Raw genomic sequence first — 21,786 nt, 5'->3', positions numbered from 1 at the left:
TTAAAACCCTATTGTTGTTGTGCATAAACCCAGTCTGGTTTCTCAACCACAGAGATTGTCTTTAACTGGTGGTGAGTCACTACCTGCCCCTGGCTGGCGCCCTTTTTCTCTCTTTGTCCAGTTCATCCCAAAAGCTTGCATTAACTCACTTTAATCAGTTTTTAGTTTGTGGCCTCTTTCTGTGCCTTCTGGAAATTGCCCCTGCTTCTTATGTTCTTATGTTCAATCTAATAATCAAAATAGATTGTACAACTATTTTGTTGCAAACTTTAATACAAGTGCCCCCTGATTAAAGGGGGGGCACTAAAACCGACACATTAATCAAATTAAACTTTTGCCAGTAACTTAAATCAAATAAAAATTTGAAAATAGATTGTACAAATGCTGCCCTTCGGCCATTTGTGCGTCAACATTGCGATCGGGGTCATACGTGCATCATAGGACCCAGATTGACAAATAAAAAGTGGCCTGCTGCCTGCAACAGGCAGGTGTCCTGGCCACCCATTTAAAGGCCCCTAGCAAGGGGGCAGCCGGAATGCCAGCAGAAACGGGGCAGTAAGTGATCCAGTGCCATATTCAGCCCATGAACAGTCTGTTCATGTCAAGCGGTCACACGTAAAATTGGCTCCACTTTCCCTTGTCAATTTCGCTCGTCGTGTACTGGGGAGGGATTTCTCTGCACTGCTGAATACACTTATCATTTTGCCGCTGCCACACATGCGCTGCAGTTGGTGGCTAAGTGTGTTCATTTATCGATACACTGCACAACACAGGAGCAGGACGTATATCTTCCCTTTTCAATTTTCCACACAGCACGTTGCTGGTCTCAGTGAAGCTTTTGAATGAAGGGACGAGTCCGAGCAGCAAGGACGTGAACACACATTGATGAATTAGCTAGCACATCCCAACAGAGCAGGAGGAAGGGGATCGGCACAGACTGCCCCACTCTGACTTTAGATCGAAACTGGTGAGTTAAAAACAGAATCCGAACAACTGAGAGGAAAAAAAACAAAATTGCCTAAAAATATGTGAAGGGATAAAAAAAGCTGCCCCCGTGTTCCTGAAAATAAGTTGGGTATTTTGGTAGAGCACGTGACAATAATGGAGCATTTTCGTCCAAGTTTTAGTTTCGGTATTGGTTCAGTCACTGTAAACGAGGAGCTAAAAACCAGCGTCACTCTCAGAAAGTATGCCCCAGTCTAACACAATACATCATCATCCTCATAGGCAGTCCCTCGGAATTGAGGAAGACTTGCTTCCACTCTTAACATGAGTCCTTAGGTGGCTAGTCCAATACGGAAACCACAGTCCCTGTCACAGGTGGGACAGACAGACGTTGAGGGTAAGAGAGGGTGGGACTGGTTTGCCGCCCGCTCCTTCCGCTGCCTGTGCTTGGTTTCTGCATGCTCTAGGCGACGAGACTCGAGGTGCTCAGTGCTCTCCTGGATGCACTTCATCCATTTAGGGCGATCTTTTGCCAGGGACTCCCAGGTGTCAGTGGGGATGTTGCACTTTATCAGGGAAGCTTTGAGGGCATCCTTGTAACGTTTCCTCTGCCCACCTTTGGCTTGTTTGCCGTGAAGTCACAACGCTTCAAATCAATAGTCATTGTCTTCAGGGAGTTTTTTTGAGGGAGGAGCCATGTCACGCAATTCAAATACAAACGAGTTATGTGATTCGTTTTTCAGTTATGTGTCTGATTGGCAGCTGCTTTTGAATTTAACAGACAATTATTCAACTTCAGCGAAACCCCTGTAACTTTTCCACGAGGATTTAATAGACAGAGCTTTTCAAATGGTTGTTTTTTTTTCTGGAGCCTTTGATGACTCACATAGTTAATAATAAAACACAAAAAGAATCGCAATGTAAGGAGATTGATTACAATTAATTTAGCACAGTTTAATACCACTATTTACAACTATGTAAGGAGTTAGCAAAGTTGCACAGCTACTGTAAGAATGTATGTTAAGTTTCTGATATTTATTCACTTGTTCATTTACTGTTCAATAAATTTGCTTGCCAGTTAAAGTCTAAAAGAAGTCCCGTGTATTGTCATTGTCACACTTCGCAATAACAAGGAATATCCCGTGGACGCACAGGCTAGAAATAATGGCCAGAGCGTTCTGAAGAAGGGTTTTCAGTTTGTTCTCTTGGAAATGCTGGATATCAAGGCAAGAGTAAACATTCTCAAGGATTCACTGAGGTCGAAATTTATTTTGGATGTTGAGCAAAATGGGGGGGCATCGCTTTGGCTGCCGGCTGCACGCCCCACCCTGATATTCATGTTCCAATGACCGATGCCCATTTTGCGCCTCCGCCCAAAATGAACTTCTACCCCCTTCTCTTCTCCCACCTCTGAGACCTGGGTTCAAATCGGACGGGGTGAAAGTCTGCTCTCTGTGCTGGATGTGAAGTGGCTGAAAGGAATGTGGGGAATGGTCCTGCCAGTTAATCAATGGGAAGCTCTCCATGTGGTCAGCTGACAGCTGTCTCAGAGGCACCTGGGAAAACCACATCTTCAGTCAAGCTTTAGTCAGCTGCCGTGGCTGCAATGCCAACTCATTCACCTGACAAAGATGTCTCCAAGGTGTTAACTATCTCAGTGGTTGCACTGTGAGATCAATGGAGGACTGGGCTGTGGTGTCCTTTCTCCTGCCTTTGACAACCAAGCCCCTACAACTCCATCGGTGTAGAAATCCTCTGCAGTCAACAACAGATTTGCCAATCCTCCACTTCACTTGTCTTGAACATTAGGAACCTAAGTAGGCCATTCAGCCCCTCCAGTCTGTTCTGCCATTCAGTTAAATCATGGCTGATCTGTATCTTAACTCCATTTACCAGGTTTGGTGCCGTAACCTTTAATACCCTTAGCTAACAAAAACTATCAATCATAGTCTTGAACATTTCAGCTGACCCCCAGCGTCCACAGCCTTTTGAGGGAGAGTGTCCGAGATTTCAACTACCCTTTGTGTGAAAAAATACATGCTCATTTAAAAAATGTTACACTGGGACTTTGAAAGCATTGATTTATGTAAATATTAAAACACAGTCAAACGAATATAAAACATCATCAAAAGAAAAAGTCATTGAGTTCTACATCGCTGGCATTCCCCGGCTACACGATGGGTTTGATTTTCTCCTGGAAGGCCAGTTTCAGCAGTAAATCCTCTTAATTCCCTTCTAACTGATTACAAGGCTAATGAATAAAGACTTCAATCAAGCACGGCTCTGGTTAATCTGCTGCATGGATGCAGTTTCTGATCTGGGTCTGTATTCAGCAGGCAATTAAAATCAAAAAGAGAAAACACCATTTTTTCACATAACAGGAGAAGTAACAAATAAAAGAGAGGCTCTCTCGAGTTCTCTGAGTCACACAAAATGCAATTGTTGTCTTGCGTTAATTACTCAGTCCGGGCTGTGCTGTAATTAAAATTCCCAACTGCTGGAGATCCATTGTGTACACAGCTCTCAATCTAATATCGGTGGTTTATTTTTCTCAGGTATACAGAACATTGAAATTTATAACAAATTAAATCTCTTCAACATTCATTTATAGGCACACAGAGTGGACCTGCACTCTACAATATGTTCAGACACCCTCTCAACTTGCTCACATTGGGCAAAATTTTCAACACACCGCTGGAGCGTAAAACTGCGAGTCAGGCATCCATTGTAGAAAAAGCCCAACAGTCGTTATAATGAGCATCCGTTATGGAGATTGCCCATTATGGGCGCCTGACCCGTAACACCGGTTCTACACTGAGTTGAAAATGATCTCCATTGTCACTCATCATTTACTATGCTTGACCCTGCCTGCTTTCAAAGACCATTCTATGTGGCACTTTGATGGCTCAGTGAGATAAAGAAAGAAAGAATTTGCATTTATATATCACCTTTTACAACCTCAGGATGTCCCAAAATGCTTTACAGCCAACAAAGTACTTTATGAAGTGTAGTCACTATTGTAATGTAGGAAACGTGGCATCCAATTTGCTCACAGCATTGTGCGACAAACATAATGACCAAATAATTTGCAATTAATGATGTTGGCTGAGGGGTAAGTATTGGCCAGGACACCAGGGAGAACTCTCCTCGCTCTGTGCCATGGAACCATATCGCAGCGAGATTCAGCAGCTTCAGGGGAGGAGGGAGGAGGAAATGGATGAAAAGATAAAGATGTTGCTCATTGGGTTGAGGGTGAGGAATTGGTGCATAACGATCATTGTGCTGGCTGCTAATAGATTGTCCCCGCGAGTCCTGGAGCTGCAGCAGTGACCGAAGCTCACATTCTGTAATTCTGCAGCCCTCACATCAATCTTCTTTAGTTCTGTAGTGCTTCACAGAATTGACATTTCAGATAATCACCTTCAGAGCTCTGAGCTACTATAAAGCCGTGCGGTTTATAACACATATTCATTCATTGCCCTGTTGCTGACGCATTACAGTTTCCATTTTATCTGGTAAAGTGAGCTGACAATTGAAAGTAAGCAACATGATTTTTTAAATTTCAGTTTTGGTGAATTTTATGTTCTTTCGGATGAGGGATGACGATGCTGGGAGTTTCGCACTCTCTCACGTGTTCGGAGCAAGCACTCCCAAGTCAGCTGCACTCCTTCACCCTCCATAAATTTCAATTAATTCAGAGCTCTGCAGCTCCAGTCCTTTGCCTGCCAAGTCCCACTATCTCTCAGTTCCCAGTGCATTGATTTCAAGGTACTTATCCTCATTTACAAATCCCTCCATGGGCACATCCTGTCCTACGTCTGTGACCTCCTCCAGCCATATGTTCTGGCACCTGGCTTATATCCTTTACTTGTCTGGCTCTGCTCCCTCTGCTTTATCACCTGTCACTGATTTTCCCGGCCAGTCCCTGTTCACTGGAGCTCTCTCCTTAAATCATTTCACTTCCATTCTCTCCAAAAGCCTATTAAAAACCTATTTCTTCAGCTGGGGTTTCGGTCCCCCGCTGCAATCTCTCTCTCATCCCTGCTTGCTGTCCTATTTTTCCTCATTATTAAGCATTGAAATGTTCTTCCATGCGAGAGATGCTGGACAAATGGAGACTTCTGCTTTACCACAGGTTAGATACAGAGTAAAACTCGCTCTACTGTATGCCATCAAACCTTCCCAGGGCCGGTACAGCACGGGGTGAGATACAGAGTAAAGCTCCCTCTACACTGTCCCATCAAACACTCCCAGGGCAGGTATAGCACGGAGTTAGATACAGAGTAAAGCTCCCTCTACATTGTCCCATCAAAGACTCCCAGGGCAGATACAGCACGGGTTAGATACAGAGTAAAGCTCCCTCTACACTGTCCGATCAAACACTCCCAGGGCAGATACAACATGAGTTAGATACAGAGTAAAGCTCCCTCTACACTGTCCCAGCAAACACTTCCAGAGCAGGAACAGCACGGGTTAGATACAGAGTAAAGCTCTCCCTACACTGTCCTATCAAACACTCCCAGGACAGGTACAGAGGGTTAGATACAGAGTAAAGCTCCCCCTACACTGTCCCATCAAACATTCCCAGGGCAGGTACAGCACGGGTTAGATACAGAGTAAAGCTCCCTCTACATATTGCATGAAACATTCCAGGTAAGGTACAGCACGGATTTAGATGAAGCATAAAACCCTTCTGCACTGCCTCACATTGTACGTCAGACTGAAGCTGTGGAGACCAGTAAGAGTCTGGCTGGTTTTCCCACAGGATGGTGTGTCTTTTTACGTGATCAGACTGTCCTCATGATCTGACTGTAGAGAGAGAACTGGAATCCATGTTTGAAATTATGAGGGTAGTCTTCATCATCATAGGCAGTCCCCCGGAATCGAGGATGAGTTTTCAGGTGATTGATGAGTCCAATGCAGGACCCACAGTCTCTGTCACAGGTGGGGCAGATGGTGGTTGGAGGAACGAGTGGGTGGGGAGCCTGGGTTGCCGCACGCTCCACCCGCTGTCGACGCTTGGCTTCAGCTTGCTCTCGGCGAAGAGACTCGAGGTGTTTAGCGCCTTCCGGATTCTTTTCCTCCACATAGGGCAGTTTAGGGCCAGTGATTCCCAGGTGTCGGTGGGGATATTACGTTTTTTCAAGCAGGCTTTGAGGGTGTCCTTCAAGCATTTCCTCTGCCCACCTGGGACTCACTTGCCATGTCGGAGCTCCGAGTAGAGCGCTTGTTTTGGGAGTCTCGTGTCAGGCATGCGGACAATGTGGCCCATCCAGCGGAGCTGATCGAGTATGGTCAGTGCTTCAATGCTGGGGATGTTGGCCTGAGCGAGGACACTGACGTTGGTGCGCCTATCCTGCCAATGGATTTGCAGGATCCTGCGGAGGCAGCACTGGTGGTACTTTTCCAACATTTTGAGGCGCCTGCGTACATAGTCCATGTCTCTGAGCCATAGAGGAGGGCGGATATCATCACTGCTCTGTAGACCATGAGCTTGGTGCTGGGTTTGAGGTCCTGGTCTTCAAACACTCTCTTCCTCAGGTGACTGAAAGCTGCACTGGCACACTGAAGGCGGTGTTGGACCTCGTCGTCGATGTCTGCCCTTGTTGACAGTAGGCTCCCGAGATATGGAAAATGGTCCACGTTGTCCAAGGCCTCATTGTGGATTTTGATATCTGGGGAGCAGTGTTGTGTGGCACAGTCAGGTTGGTAGAGGACCTTTGTCTTATTGATATTTCATGTAAGGCCCATGTTCTCGTACGCCTCGGTGAATGTTTTGACGATGGCTTGGAGTTCAGCCTCTGAGTGTGCGCAGACACAAGCATCGTCTGCGAACTGTAATTCAATGACGGAGGATGGGGCGACCTTGGATCTGGTCTGGAGGCGATGGAGGTTGAACAGATTCCCATTTGTCCTGTAATTTAGCTCCACTCCAGCGGGGAGCTTGCTGAGGGTGAGATGGAGCATTGCAGCAAGGAAGATCGAGAAGAGCATTGTGCGATGACACAGCCTTGCTTGACCCTGGTCCGAATGTAGAGTGGGTCTGTGGTGGATCCGTTAGTCAGGATCATGGTTTGCATGTCATCGTGGAGCAGGCGGAGGATGTTGACAAACTTTTGAGGGCAGCCAAAACGGAGGAGGACGCTCCATACTCCATACTTTAACAGTGTCAAAGGCCTTTGTGAGGTCAAAGAAGGCCATGTACAGGGGTTGGTGCTGTTCCCTGCATTTCTCTTGTATCTGTCGCGCAGAGTCATCAGGTTGGTATTGCGGCGCTGGCTGAATAGGGCTTTCTTAGCGTTGAGGGTAGTCTTAAACCATTGCTATTGCAGGTAAATGTTGGAAAACTTGGATGAACTTCAGCAATTATGCATTCCTGTCTGGAGTAAAAATAAAACGGGGAAGGTGGCTCAACCATGGCTAACAAGGGAAATTAAGGATAGTGTTAAATCCAAGGAAGAGGCATATAAATTGGCCAGAAAAAGCAACAAACCTGAGGACTGGGAGAAATTTAGAATTCAGCAGAGGAGGGCAAAGGGTTTAATTAAGAGGGGGAAAATAGAGTATGAGAAGAAGCTTGCTAGGAACATAAAAACTGACTGCAAAAACTTCTATAGATATGTGAAGAGAAAAAGATTAGTGAAGACAAACGTAGGTTCCTTGCAGTCGGATTCAGGTGAATTTATAATGGGGAACAAAGAAATGGCAGACCAATTGAACAAATACTTTGGTTCTGTCTTCACGAAGGAAGACACAAATAACCTTCCGGAAGTACTAGGGAACTGAGGGTCTAGTGAGAAGGAGGAACTGAAGGATATCCTTATTAGGCGGGAAATTATGTTCGGGAAATTGATGGGATTGAAGGCCGATAAATCTCCGGGGCCTGGTAGTCTGCATCCCAGAGTACTTAAGGAAGTGGCCATAAAAATAGTGGATGCATTGGTGATCATTTTCCAATAGTCTATCAATTCTGGATCATTTCCTATGGACTGGAGGGTAGTTAATGTAACACCACTTTTTAAAAAGGGAGGGAGAGAGAAAGCGGGTAATTATAGACCGGTTAGCCTGACATCAGTACTGGGGAAAATGTTGGAATCAATTATTAAGGATGAAATAGCAACGCATTTGGAAAGCAGTGACAGGATCGGTCCAAGTCAGCATGGATTTATGAAAGGGAAATCATGCTTGACAAATCTTCTGGAATTTTTTGAGGATGTAACGAGTAGGATGGACAAGGGAGAACCAGTGGATGTGGTGTATTTGGACTTTCAAATGGCTTTGACAAGGTCCCACACAAGAGATTGGTGTGCAAAATCAATGCATATGGTATTGGGGGTAATGTACTGACGTGGATAGAGAACTGGTTGGCAGAGAGTCGGGATAAACGGGTCTTTTTCAGAATGGCAGGCAGTGACTAGTGGAGTGCTGCAGGGCTCAGTGCTGGGACCCCAGCTCTTTACAATATACATCACTGATTTGGATGAAGGAATTGAGTGTAATATCTCCAAGTTTGCAGATGACACTAAACTGGGTGGCAGTGTGAGCTGTTAGGGGGACACTAGGAGGCTGCAGGGTGACTCGGAAAGGTTAGGTGAGTGGGCAAATGCATGGCAGATGCAGTATAATGTGGATAAATGTGAGGTTATCCACTTTGGGGGCAAAAACACGAAGGCAGAATATTATCTGAATGGCGGCAGATTAGGAAAAGTGGAGGTGCAACGAGAACTGGGTGTCATGGTTCATCGGTCTTTGAAAGTTGGCATACAAGTACAGCAGGTGGTGAAGAAGGCAAACGGTATGTTGGCCTTCATAGCTAGGGGATTTGAGTATAGGAGCAGGGAGGTCTTACTGCAGTTGTACAGGGTCTTGGTGAGGTCTCACCTGGAATATTATGTTCAGTTTTGGTCTCCTAATCTGAGGAAGGACATTCTTGCTATTGAGGGAGTGCAGTGAAGGTTCACCAGACTGATTCCCGGGATGGCAGGACTGACATATGAGGAGAGACTGGATCAACTGGGCCTTTATACATTGGAGTTTAGAAGGATGAGAGGGGATCTCATAGAAACGTATAAGGTTCTGACGGGACGGGACAGGTTAAATGCGGGTAGAATGTTCCCGATGTTGGGGAAGTCCAGAACCAGGGGACACAGTCTTAGGATAAGGGGTAGACTATTTAGGATTGAGATGAGGAGAAACTTCTTCACTCAGAGAGTTGTTAACCTATGGAAATCCCTGCCGCAGAAAGTTATTGATGCCAGTTCATTGGATATATTCAAGAGGGAGTTAGATAAGGCCCTTACGGCTAAGGGGAGCAAGGGGTATGGAGAGAAAGCAGGAAAGGGGTACTGAGGGAATGATCAGCCATGATCTTATTGAATGGTGGTGCAGGCTCGAAGGGCCGAATGGCCTACTCCTGCATCTATTTTCTGTTTCTATATTTCTACAAGCCTAAAGGATTGATCACTGGACGTTTGTTATAATTTTCTTAGCTACATTAGATTTGTCAGTGTAATAAGTAAATTAGTTCAGGATCGGGTAGAGGCTTTCACGTGAGAAGCTGTGTTATAGTGTTCTGTTTGGCATTTCTCAGATAATGGAGGTGAAGAAGTCCCAATGTTGGATTTAATGCTGTTTTACAGAACATCATCGTCCGCTCTTCATGCTCCTCAATTCAGTTTTGTTCATGTTTCTGTTTAAGTGCCAATGAAATGTCGATGTTTGAGCCTACACATCCATGGGAAATATTTTGCAACACATGTGTACATAGGTCCACATCGAGCACCCCTTCCTGTACCAATGTACCAATTTCCATTTTACTCATCAGACATCTTGTTGCCACTTTGGGATTGGCAGTTATTGTTGAATTAGGGGCAGTTTTACATCCTGTCATTCAGTTGGAGGCAGAATTAAAAAGAACAATATTTCTGTGAGAATATGTTCAGTACCTCTGTGCCATACGACAGAATTATAAGTCATGGCATCTCTCCTGCAAATGCGCAGATAACAGCTCCCAATGGATGCTTTGTGGCACTGTTATGATCAAATTATTATTGCCATGCCAGATGTCCTCCGTGATGCAGTAAAGAAAGAAAGATTCGCATTTGTTGTGTGCATTTTCAACCAACATTTAAATGTTTACATATTACTGGCAGTAAATTAAAACATTTAAATGGTTTATCAACCCATTTGTACAACAGATGAGCAAAGATCTGGTTTATTTTCCTAAAATGAATGACTTTGCACCCTTCCCAAGGCCTTGACATCCTTTCTAAAGTGCAGTGCCCAGAATTGGACACAACACTCCAGCTGGGACCTAACCAGTGATTTATAAAGCTTCACCATAACGCCCTTCTTTTGTACTCAAGCCTCAATTAATAAACCCAAGGACCCTGAATACTTTATTAGCAGCCTTATTGACTTGTCCTCTCACCTGCACAGAATTGAGTATGTAGCTCTCTGTTCCTGGGCCCCCTTTAACGTTTTACCATATTGTTTATACTGCCTCTCCTCATTTTTCCTTCTATATGAAAATAATAAAATCTACATGAAAGTAATGTAGTAAGTGCTAGTCAGCATGGTTTCAGAAGGAGCAGATCCTGCCTCCCCCACAAAAGGATAGTATGCAGGTACAGCAAGTGATCAGGAAGACCAATGGAATCTTGGCCTTTATTGCAAAGGGGATGGAGTATAAAAGCAGGGAAGTCTTACTACAGCTATACAGGGTATTGGTGAGGCCACACCTGGAATACTGCATGCATATTTGGTTTCCATATTTACGAAAAGATATACTTGCTTTGGAGGCAGTTCAAAGACAGTTCACTAGGTTGATTCTGGAGATGAGGGAGTTGAATTATGAGGAAAGGTTGAGGAGGTTGGGCCTCTTCTCATTGGAATTCAAAAAATGAGAGGTGATCTTATCGAAACGTATAAGATTATGAGGGGGCTTGACAAGGTGGATTCAGGGAGGATGTTTCCACTGATGGGGGAGACTAGAACTAGAGGGCATGATCTTAGAATAAGGAGCCGCCCATTTAAAACAGAGAGGAGAAGAAATTTCTTCTTTCAGAGGGTTGTAAATCTGTGGAATTCGCTGCCTCAGAGAGCTGTGGAAGCTGGGTCATTGAATAAATTTAAGACAGAAATAGACAGTTTCTTAACTGATAAGGGGATAAGGGGTTATGGGGAGCGGGCAGGGAAGTGGAGCTGAGTCCATGATCAGATTAGCCATGATCGTAATAAATGGCAGAGCAGGCTCGAGGGGCCGTATGACCTACTCCTGCTCCTATTTCTTATGTTCTAATGCTTGACTATTTTAAGGAAGTGATATCCACAGTGGATGTTGGGAAGCCCTGTGATGGGCTTTGATGAAGTTTCACATGAAAGGCTTTTATACAAGCAGTGGGTATCCGAGATAAAAACTGGAATTGGACAAGGGATAGGCTGATGGAGAGGAAGCAATAGTTATTGGTTAGTGGGTGTCAGGCTGGGGAGATGTACTGATTGGAGAGCCCCAGCAATCAGGGCTGGGAACCCCACTTTTTCAGATCTACATAAGTGAGCAGGTTTAGGAACTTAATGCAAGTTGTGCAAATTTGCAGATAATACTAACCAGGAAGACTAGACAAATGCAGGTGAGAAGGACCTGGCCCATATTTGCAAGGGGACAAACTATGGCAGATGGAATTCAATATGGCTAAGTACACATTGCAAGAAAAAATGGAGATCATATTTAAATGGGAAGGTACTAACAAGCTAGCGGAGAGACTGAAAGAGATATGGGAGTGATAGTGGACCAAAACGATGTCAGTCTTTGCAAAGCAGTAATCATCAAAGCATAAATAATGCTGAGGTACATTCTGGGTCTGTTGTAGACCAATTGATACGAAATTGATTGCCATGATTAGTCAACAACTCCATTATCGTATCATGTGACTACCAGGCTGGTGGAAGGCGAACGAGGTGGACCTTGGTGTATTTTGATCTAACAATTCATGTGCTGCCAAATCATTGGAGTTTAAATCTGGGACTGCATGCTGCTCTGGTCAGGCAACTCCTTGGATACTGCATTCGGTCCCAGTCACTGAGCCACAAGGGAGACAGCCAAGCCCTGGAAGCTGTGCAGAGAAAGACCACAAAGCTGATTTCCTTGGATCTTTGGTCTGGTGCTTGAGAGGTTTTGGTGCTGATGTTGGTTCAGGGTGGAATGTTGGTCAGGATATTACATCCCTCTGAACCATCGGAACAGACAGAGGGAACATCAGCTTAACATCTCATCCAAAATATGTCACTCCCATCAATGCATTACTCCTGACATTGCAGTGTTAGATTACAATGTGGAGTCCAACTCGACCAGGGGCCTTAAAGCCATAAGCTTCTGACCCTATTTCATCTGGGAAGGGTCACTGCATCATCAGTGCATAATGTTAACACTATAAAACGGGTGCATGATTAGTCTGTTACACTCGGTCGCTCTTTATAGTCCATGCAGTCACCCTCAGTGTTGGAATGCTGCCCCAGACCTAACCATTCAGCGTGAATTCCTGTCTGCTGAGTTGCTGATCTCAGTTGTGTCGCTGTGACATGCTAAGTGAAGATACGTTACCTCCCAAAAGGAAGGGGGAGGAATCTGGAGGGGTCATAGTTCCCATCCTATTTCAGTTGGTCTGATTGGCCTGTTTCTGTGCTGTTAATTCTATGTGATAGGCAATCTCCAACTGACTGACTAATTTTAGAGATTAAAATTGACAAACAGGCATCCATTTATATTCTCATACTATATACAATTTTAGTTCTGTAGTTAATAAAACCTAGACTTAGAATTGAAAGTCTGTTAACATAGAAACATAGAAACATATAAAATAGGAGCAGTAGTAGGCCATTCGGCCCTTCGAGTCTGCACCACCATTCAATATGATCATGGCTGATCCTATATCTCAACACCATATTCCTGCTTTTTCCCCATACCCTTGATGTCTTTTGTGTCCTGCAATCTATCTCCCTCTTAAATATATTCAGTGACTTGGTCTCCACAGCCTTTTCTGGTAGAGAATTCCACAGGTTCATCACCCTCTGAGTGAAAACATTTCTCCTCATCTCGGTTCTAAATTTCCTACCCCATATCCTGAGACTGTGACCCCTTGTTCTAGACTTCGCAGCCAGGGGAAACATCCTCCCCGCATCCAGTCTGTCCAACCCAGTCAGAATTTTATATGTTTCAATGAGATCCCCGCTCATTCTTCTAAACTCTCGTGAATACAGGCCTAGTCGACCCAATCTCTCCTCATACGACAGTCCTTCTGGAATCAGTCTGGTGAATCTTCGCTGCACTCCCTCTATGGCATGCTGAAAATGTGTCTGTACAGGGGTCATGTTTCAGATCCTAGTCACACATTGTTTACATTTAGATTCACTTTATCACCTAAATGGGGTAAGATTGTAGCTATGAGTTGGGAAGAAGAGAAGAATCTGGAGGGTCAAACTCAAGCTTTGTAATGTGTATCTACCGCAACCTCACCTCATGTAATCTCAGAGTGGGCCATGGCCATGCTGGTTCACAGGCGTCAGCTGCAGTCAATGGGTAGCACTGAGTCAGAAAGTCATGGGTTCAAGTTCCACTCCAGAAACTTGAACACAAAATCTAGCCTGACATCTCAGTGTAGTACTGAGGGACTGCTACACTGACAGAGGTGCCATCCTTTGAATGAGACATTAAACTGATGCCCTGTCTGCCTTCTCAGGCAGATGTCAAAGATTCCATGACACTTTTTTGAAGAGCAGGGAAGCTCTCCCTAGTGTCCTGGCTGATATTTTTCCCTCAACCAATATCACTGAAAAACTGATTATCTTGTCATTTACTTCATTACTGATTGTGGGATCTTGCTGTGCGCAAATGCCCGCCACGTTCCCTCCATTACAATAGACTCCTACTGAACACAGAAGGTTTGAGTCGGCCTCTGTCTGACTAATGTACGCGAGAGATTAGATGGATTTCCACATTGACACAAAATGAATAATTTTGATTGTCAGCTTTTTTCATAATCCATTGAATGGAGATAGAAATCCAGGAAGAACACTTTGTGATCAAATCATTCGCCGTCTTGATTACCAAGGAACTTCTACAGTTTAATAAGAACATTCTGGAACATTAAACTTGGGAATGATTTTTAAAGTGATATTTTCCAGCAGATAATTTTTCACAGGGGAGTGCATTAAATATTGAAACTGTATATCGGAGTCCTAGCCTCAAAGACATCTTTGTTCTGCGAGAGCTGTTCCATCTTACAGCTGATGGACTTTATCAGTTTCTCTGCCCCTTCGGCCTGAGAGAAACTCTATTTATAGCAGGAATTCTGGCTCACTGTCTATTTCTGTGTCATAGCACTGCAGTTCGAGGGAATATCAGCATCGGAGTGGGGAAGGGAGGGGCAGATTCAGGGAAAAAGGGAGGGAGGCAAAGCAGAGGGAAGAGGCAAGGGGCAGAGTGGGGAGAAAGGGAGGGGGCTTATTGAGGGACAGGGCAAGGAAGCAGTGGGGGTGGGGGAAGGGAGGAAACACAGTGAGGCTGAACCTTCCATTGCTTGAACTCTGACATCTTGTACAAGGCCCCTCCCCCTCCTCACTTTACCATTGATGCCAGACCCTTCACCCACATAGTTTCCACTTACTGCAATTCCCACCTGCCTCCCCCTCCCCCTTTAAAACCCAACTCTTCGAACAAGGTCTTGGTCACCTGATCTCTTTCTCGGCTTTTTTCTGATGCATAGAACCACAGAGATTTACAGCATGGAAGGAGGCCATTTCGGCCCATCGTGTCCGCACCGGCCATCTGTGAAGTGCTCTTAAAAATTTTGCGTCTGCACTGCTTAGTCTCACAGGGTCTGCATCCCCAGCCTCTCCCCTGAGCGGACCCTGCATCCCTTACAATTACTATTGTGTAGACAATGAACAAGTGCCCCTTGGTTAAAGGGGGGGCACACTCCAAACATTTTTCAAGTGCCCCCTTGGTTTTTGTTTGAGGGCACCAAAAACACAAATTATACAAGTGCCCCCTGGCTAAAAGGGGGTGCGGGGGGGGGGGCACTAAAACTGACAAACTTAAACAAATTCAACTTTAGACACGTGGTTCAAATTAAAATTTGGTTGCCGGGGGTGATGATGCACTCCAGTCCCTCCGGCGCCCACCTCTCGCGGAAGGCCGCGAGCGTACCGGTGGACACCGCGTGCTCCATCTCCAGGGACACTCTGGCTCGGATATAACCGCGGAAGAGAGGCAGGCAGTCGGGCTGAACGACCCCCCCCTCCATCCCTAACAATCGGGGGTATGCCTTTACTCCCCAATACCTGGTCATACATTAACATAAGCTGGACATCGTAACAATGAAACCCCTTTGTTATGTGAACTAGATCATTTAGTCTTCCATGAGTCCCCCGGTGTGTTTCTTCTATCTTCCAGAAGGTGGACTGATAGAATCATAGAAGCTTATGGAACAGAAGGAGGCCATTCGGCCCATCGTGTCTGCGCCGGCCGACAAAGAGCTACCCATCCTAATCCCACATTCCAGCTCTTGGTCCGTAGCCCTGTAGGTTTCGACATTTCAAATGCACGTCCAAGTACTTTTTAAATGCGATGAGAGTTTCTGCTTCTACCATCCTTTCAGGCAGTGAGTTCCAGGCCCCCACCATCCTCGGGGTGAAGACATTCTCCTCAGCTCCCCTCTAATCCTTCTACCAATTACTTCAAATCTATGCCACCAGTTATTGACCGCCCTAAGAGAAATAGCTCCTTTCTATCCACTCTGTCTAGACCCCACATAATTTAATACATCTGAATTAAATCCCCCCCTCAGCCTCCTCTGTTCCAAAGCAAACAATCCCAGCCAATCCAATCTTTCCTAATTCTCCAGTCCTGGCAACATCCTCATAAATCTCCTCTGTAGCTTCTAGTGCAAATATACTGTTCAGCTCCCTTATGTTGCTATCTCCGTTTCCTCTTACTCTGCCTATCTCTCTCTCCCTTTCTCTGTCGTTCTTTCTCTTTTTCTCACTCTCTCTCCCCTTCTCCCTCTCCGTCTCTGTTTTCTCTTTCTCTTACCCTGCTTCACCCTCCCAGTTCCTCCCTTGACAGAGAGGGAGAAACTGGGAGAGAGAAAGAGGGTCAGAGAAAGAGAAAACAGGAAGTCAAAGGTTTGACCTGTGACCCTGACCACATCTCTGTCTGGGGATTGGCCAGTCCAGCTGCCATTTAACCCTGACGCCGCTCTCCTTGCTCTGGGTTCTAACTGCCAAGTCCTGCTGAGAGCATGTGAATTAAACCATTCCAACAGTTTGCGCTCTGCCCCGCACTCAGGGCCCAGGTGTCAGATGACTGAGGCGCAAACTGTTTCCAGGCACAACCGTTACCTCCATTACCGTCCCAAAATGGCCGATGTCGGAAATCCTGCCCGTATTGTGTTAACTAACATTAATTGCTCAGTAGCCTAACTGATTTAATTCCTTGCCATTTCTCGACTGGGCGACTGAATCAGAATGGAACGCTACAGCAAGAGAAGTGAAAAGAAACATGGACATTGAAAGATACATATTTTAATCTTGTGTTAATGCAGTTGTAATGTGCTGGATTTCAATTCGTTGAGTTCAAGTCATAGAATGACAGGCCACGATTTTAAGGGCGAGGGGAATGTACACTATGGTATGAGCCATGTTCCCGAAGTGGGCCACGAACCCGGGAAGGAGAGTGGAGTCCGGGGACATGAAAGCCCAACAAGCCTCAATTACATAAATGTTTCTGACTCTGAACCCTGTGTGATTGGAGAATTTGGACGGCAGTTGACCGCTGTCGGGGATACACGACACGCCTGCTCCTCCTGGCCCACAAGGTTCTCCCCGGGGTCCTGCCCAATATCTATTCCTCAACCAACATCACTAAAACAGATTATCTGGTCATTGTCACCTTGCAGTTTGTGGGACCTTGCTGTGCACAAATTGCCTGCTGTGCTTCTGACATTACAGCAGTGACTGAACTTGAAAAGTTCTTCATTGTCTGCAAAACGCTTTGGGTCGTCCTGAGGTCATGAAAGGTGCTATATAAACACATGTCTCTCTGGCCCTCCTGGAAATAGTTTCTCCTTATTTATTCTATCAAAACCCCTCATCATCTTGAACATTTCTATTAATTCTTCTCCTATCATGCTCTGCACGAAGGAGAACAACCCTAGCTTCTCTCGTCTCTCCACAGGTCCAAACGAAGGATGTGGCTTGTAAATATTTTCAATTGTGGCTGAGGTCAGGGTGCCAACACACAGAGACTGGAGCTGTGATATTGATGCTGCCTTTCAAAGGACTTGCTGCACAAATGGGGGTAAAGCTTCACTCCTGATCAAAGGCCTATTTGTTGCTGTCAGCATACGATGTAACATCCAGAACTTCAGAGAGAGAGGGGGGGGGGTTTGTGTCAGACAAAGTGCAAAGGACAGCGAGAAGGATGGGCGATTTGAGACAGCCAATGACAGAGAGATGTACAGAGAGACAGAGAATGAGTGCGAGAGATAGAGAGAACAAAAGAGCGAAGAAGTGACCGAGAGATAGAGTGAGAGCAACATGAAAGGACACAGTCGGCGAGAACATCAGAGAGGCAGACCTGAGAGAGATTGAAAGAGAAGACAGATAATGAGGGAGAATCAGCGGGACAGAATGACTGAGAATGAGCAAGAACAGTGAGAGAGATATTGAGACAGAGAGGGAGGACGAGTTGCCTCCATTATTCCACACAGTAAAAATAAAGGAGAAAAGGTAATAGTCCATAAAAGATAAAATGAAAAAATTAGCCAGAAAGAGAGATAAAGGAAAAAGGTCGAGAGAAATAAACCAAAATGAATAACAAAAATCATACATCACAAGTAAAGGCGTTGACAAAGAGGAAGAGATTATATAGAATAGGTTGTTGTGCAGTTCGAAATCAGATACATAATCACCATGGTTACAGATATCACAAAGTTGCGCTATTCATCAAATGAAAAAAGCATGTTTGTGGCTTGTGGAGTCCAGGCTGATGCGGGAGCGGGTAACTCAGTGACTCATTCCTCCTGTAACTTTCCTACGCTAATTCTTTCAATCATCGTGTTATTAGACAGGACGAGGAGGTCACGGGAGTCTGGTAATTGCATTAAACACTGCGAATACACACTGCAAAATGCGCAACGATAAAGAGGAAGTCATTCCAATCACTACCAATGTACAATGATTATTGAATTAACCTCTGCACAGTGCAACAGTCCAGCAGGGCTCTGAAGAGTTCCTTCACGGTGATTGAAGTTGATCAACAGACAGATGAGAGCACTGAACTGTGGTGTCACACATCAGAGATCTGAGGAACAGCTCGGCACAACCAGTCAGCCAATCAGAGAGCTGGTGTCAAGGGCATGTAGTGGCCTCTGCCTTAGCTCAGGCATGGAGAGGGGTCACTTGGGAGAAGAGTCACTCAGTCCCCGAGGGCTGTTTGCCAGCAGGATTGAGCACCTTCACAAGATAAGGACGGCAAATAACAACAGGCACGATGAAGAGAAATAGAGACTAAGAAAGAAAGGGATACTTAGGAAAAAGAGATACAGTGACTTTGTCTTGGATGGTTGCAGGAAACAGGCGATGGTCAATCAGAATGACTTCAATGGAAAAAATAATCACACCGAATGTGAATTGGGCTTACAATTCGTCCCAGCCCAGTTTCCGCTGCTGCCCTAACAGAAAGAAAGACTTACATTTCTATAGTTCACAACCTCAGAACATCTCAAAGTGCTTTACAGCCAACAAAGTACTTTTGGAGTGTAGTCACTGTTTAATGTGGGAAACACAGCAGCCAATTTGCACACGGCAAGCTCCCACAAACAGCAATGTGATAATGACCCAGACAAACTGTTTTTGTTATGCTGATTGAGGGATAAATATTGGCCAGGACACTGGGGAGAACTCCCCTACTCTTCTTCAAAATAGAGCCATGGGAGCTTTTACCTCCACCTGAGAGCAGACGGGGCCTCGGTTTAAAGTCTCACCTGAAAGACGGCACCTCCAACAGTGCAGCACTCCCTCAGCACTGCACTGGAGGGTCAGTCTAGATTTATTTGTTCCAAGTCCCTGGAGTGGGACTCGAACCCACAGCCTTCGGACTCAGAGGTGAGTGTCCTACCCACTGAGCCATAGCTGGCTCTGCACTCGATGAATCTCGCGCCCCCCCCCTGGTGAGGGTGGGAGAGAAAGATCGACCAGAGAACGATGAGAAATAAGCGACAAAAAAAGAAAACTTGTAAGTTTGGGGAATCTGAACTCCAAACTGGAGATACACAGCCAGTCAGCCAACATGCGAAACGGGAAATGACAGGTCGATGTTGCAGGCGAGATCCAGTGTCAAAGCCCTGAGAGAACCCTGTTGTCTCTCGTGGTACAGTGGGGGTTATGTATATCCTGCATGGGATTCTGGGGGACATGTTCCCACAGGAAATGCTGATACTTACTTTAGACTGGGATCATTTATCAGCGAAACAATCCCATTGTTCCTTTCCTCTCACTTGAGGTTGTTTTATGCTGTATTATGAAAGGGATCCCAGAAATTACTGTTGGTGCTTTGAGTGGATCAACACCAATCGTGTTCACGTGGCACTCTGCCTGCTATTTTACTGCATGAGTTAACCTATTTATTGTAAATGTGGCAGCACCACTATTCAAATAGGGGCATTGGACTTCCACATGACCACCATGACCTCATATTACCAACAGTCACCCTGGGCTTTCTCTCTCAATAAATCGGTGATTATATAACAGTACAGCATAAAAAGTAGCTCGGGATTATAGCAATTGCCACACAGCCCTACATTCTTTATTTGATCATAGATCTCTGTTTCACCATTTGAATCTAGGATCTGATGTGCTTCTTCAGATTCCGCAAAGTAAGACACGATACATTCAGCATTCAGGGCCACAACCTTGGCCTTGCTGTGCTTGAGGAATTCTGTCCACTTATCATTTCTCTGTGTCCATTGTCATATCAGATTCATTCTGCCCCTTCACTAGCACATAACTCTTCAAAATTGAGCTCAATAAAAATAGAAACACAGAAATTTACAGCGCAGAAGGAGGCCATTTCAGCTCATCGTGTCCGCGCCGGCTGACAGAGCCGCACGGCCCTTGGTCAGCAGCCCGAAAGGTTATATATAAACCTATGAACAATGACGGAAAGGCAAAGAGCACCCAGCCCAACCAGTCCGCCTCACACATCTCCAACACCCCTTACACTGAAACATTCTACACTCCACCCCAATGTGATAAACGTGGATCAGTGAACTCACTGAGTAATGCTGTATAGCTTCATCCCCGAAAACTGTCAGCCTTCCATCCAAGGATGGCAGAGAGCGTGCTGAATGTGATGTAGCTAAACCATTAACCAGATGTTAGGTTTCAGCAATAGTTGAATAATGTGCCTCATTGTAGCAGGCCTTTGCAACTTTAGTGGGGTCATTATCCATGGGAGTCCGCTTTCTCACCTACAAGCCATCTGTTAGTGATTCAAAAGCAAAATACTGTGGATGCTGGAATCTGAAATGCTGGAAAATGCTGGAAATCTTAGCGGGTCGGGCAGCATCTGTGGAGAAAAACAGAGTTAACGTTTCGGGTCTGTGACCCTTCGTCAGTACTGGAAAAGTTTGAGATGTAACAGGTTCTCAAGGAAGTGTAGTGGCAGTGAAAGGGGGAGGGGAGGAAAAAACAAAAGGGAAGGTCTATGATTGGGGTAAGGCAAGAGAGATTAGAGAGACAAAAGGGATGTCAATGTGATTATCTTCCTTGCACAGCTCAAGGAAGACTGCATTTTGAAGTATGATGCATGACAGCGAGGAAGATTGAGAAGAGGGTTGGGGCGATGATGCAGCCCAGTTTGACCCTGGTCTGGATGTGGATTGGGTCTGTAATTGATCCGTTGGTCAGGATCACGGTCTGCATGTCGTCGTGGAGTAGGCAGAGGATGGTGACAAACTTTTGAGTACAGCCGAAACGGAGGAGGATGCTCCATAGACCCTAGCAGTATCAAAGGAGTTGCACGCTGGCATACAAGGCACAGTGTATGTTGTCGCACACAATCAGGGAGTGCAGCCTTTCCTGTTGAGGGAGTTGGCTGCAGGAGTTCTCAAAGCAATGAGCATGCCATCTATTGCGCCCTGGACTTTGGAATAGCAACCCTGTGCAACTGGATGGCCCTATCTCAGTACTGGCTTGCTGTGATGCCAAAGTCAGTGAGCTCCCTGGCCTTTCCTGTAAAGTGCGTCAGTTACCTCATGAATGTGCGTCCATACTGCAGCAAGGTTGAGCCCCTGTAGCTGCTTGACATGAGCTTGTGTTTCTTGGCTGCCTCTCTGCCTGTATATGTCTCCTCACAAAGGTCCTCAGAGGACCTGTGGCGACAGTATATTCTATTGGGGGTACCATCTGATGTGGTACATCATCCACAAGTGCGGCCTCACTCGCCGTTCCTCCATCTTCTCCTCCTTCAGACAAGCGGCATGCTAAGGAATGCTGATCGGGAATGTCATTTCTGCCCTGATGAAGCTCTCACTATGGATTGGGGAACAAGAGGCTGTCAAAATCTTCAGCTAGCCTCCTTGAAACAGCCAGAAACAAGACCAAGGCTATGTAGGCAGAATGCCTCAAAAAATCGCTGCAAAAATTCTTTCGTAGTAGCAGTAATTACCACTCAAAAACTCTCGAGACACTTCAGGCTCAAAGGCTCCTCATTTACTACCACTTGTCTCAGATGGTCCTGGCAACTGCTGCATTTTATGTCTCTCATTCTAACCACCCCTA

At 45.5% G+C, this 21,786-nt stretch overlaps 1 long non-coding RNA gene across 1 annotated transcript in view; it reads left to right on the top strand.

Annotated features, from left to right (window-relative positions):
- Nucleotides 1-525: 525 nt before the first annotated feature.
- The window catches only part of LOC139279403 (uncharacterized), a 36,690-nt gene continuing 15,429 nt past the window's right edge, over nucleotides 526-21,786 (top strand). The window contains exon 1 of the long non-coding RNA XR_011596465.1: nucleotides 526-967. This is a non-coding gene — a long non-coding RNA (uncharacterized lncRNA). The remainder of the gene's footprint in view (nucleotides 968-21,786) is intronic.

Source organism: Pristiophorus japonicus, chromosome 14 (genome assembly GCF_044704955.1).
Source record: "Pristiophorus japonicus isolate sPriJap1 chromosome 14, sPriJap1.hap1, whole genome shotgun sequence".
NCBI lineage: Eukaryota > Metazoa > Chordata > Chondrichthyes > Pristiophoridae > Pristiophorus > Pristiophorus japonicus.
The sequence above is the reverse complement of the archived record's forward strand: the minus strand, read 5'-3'. Positions and strand labels throughout refer to the sequence as shown.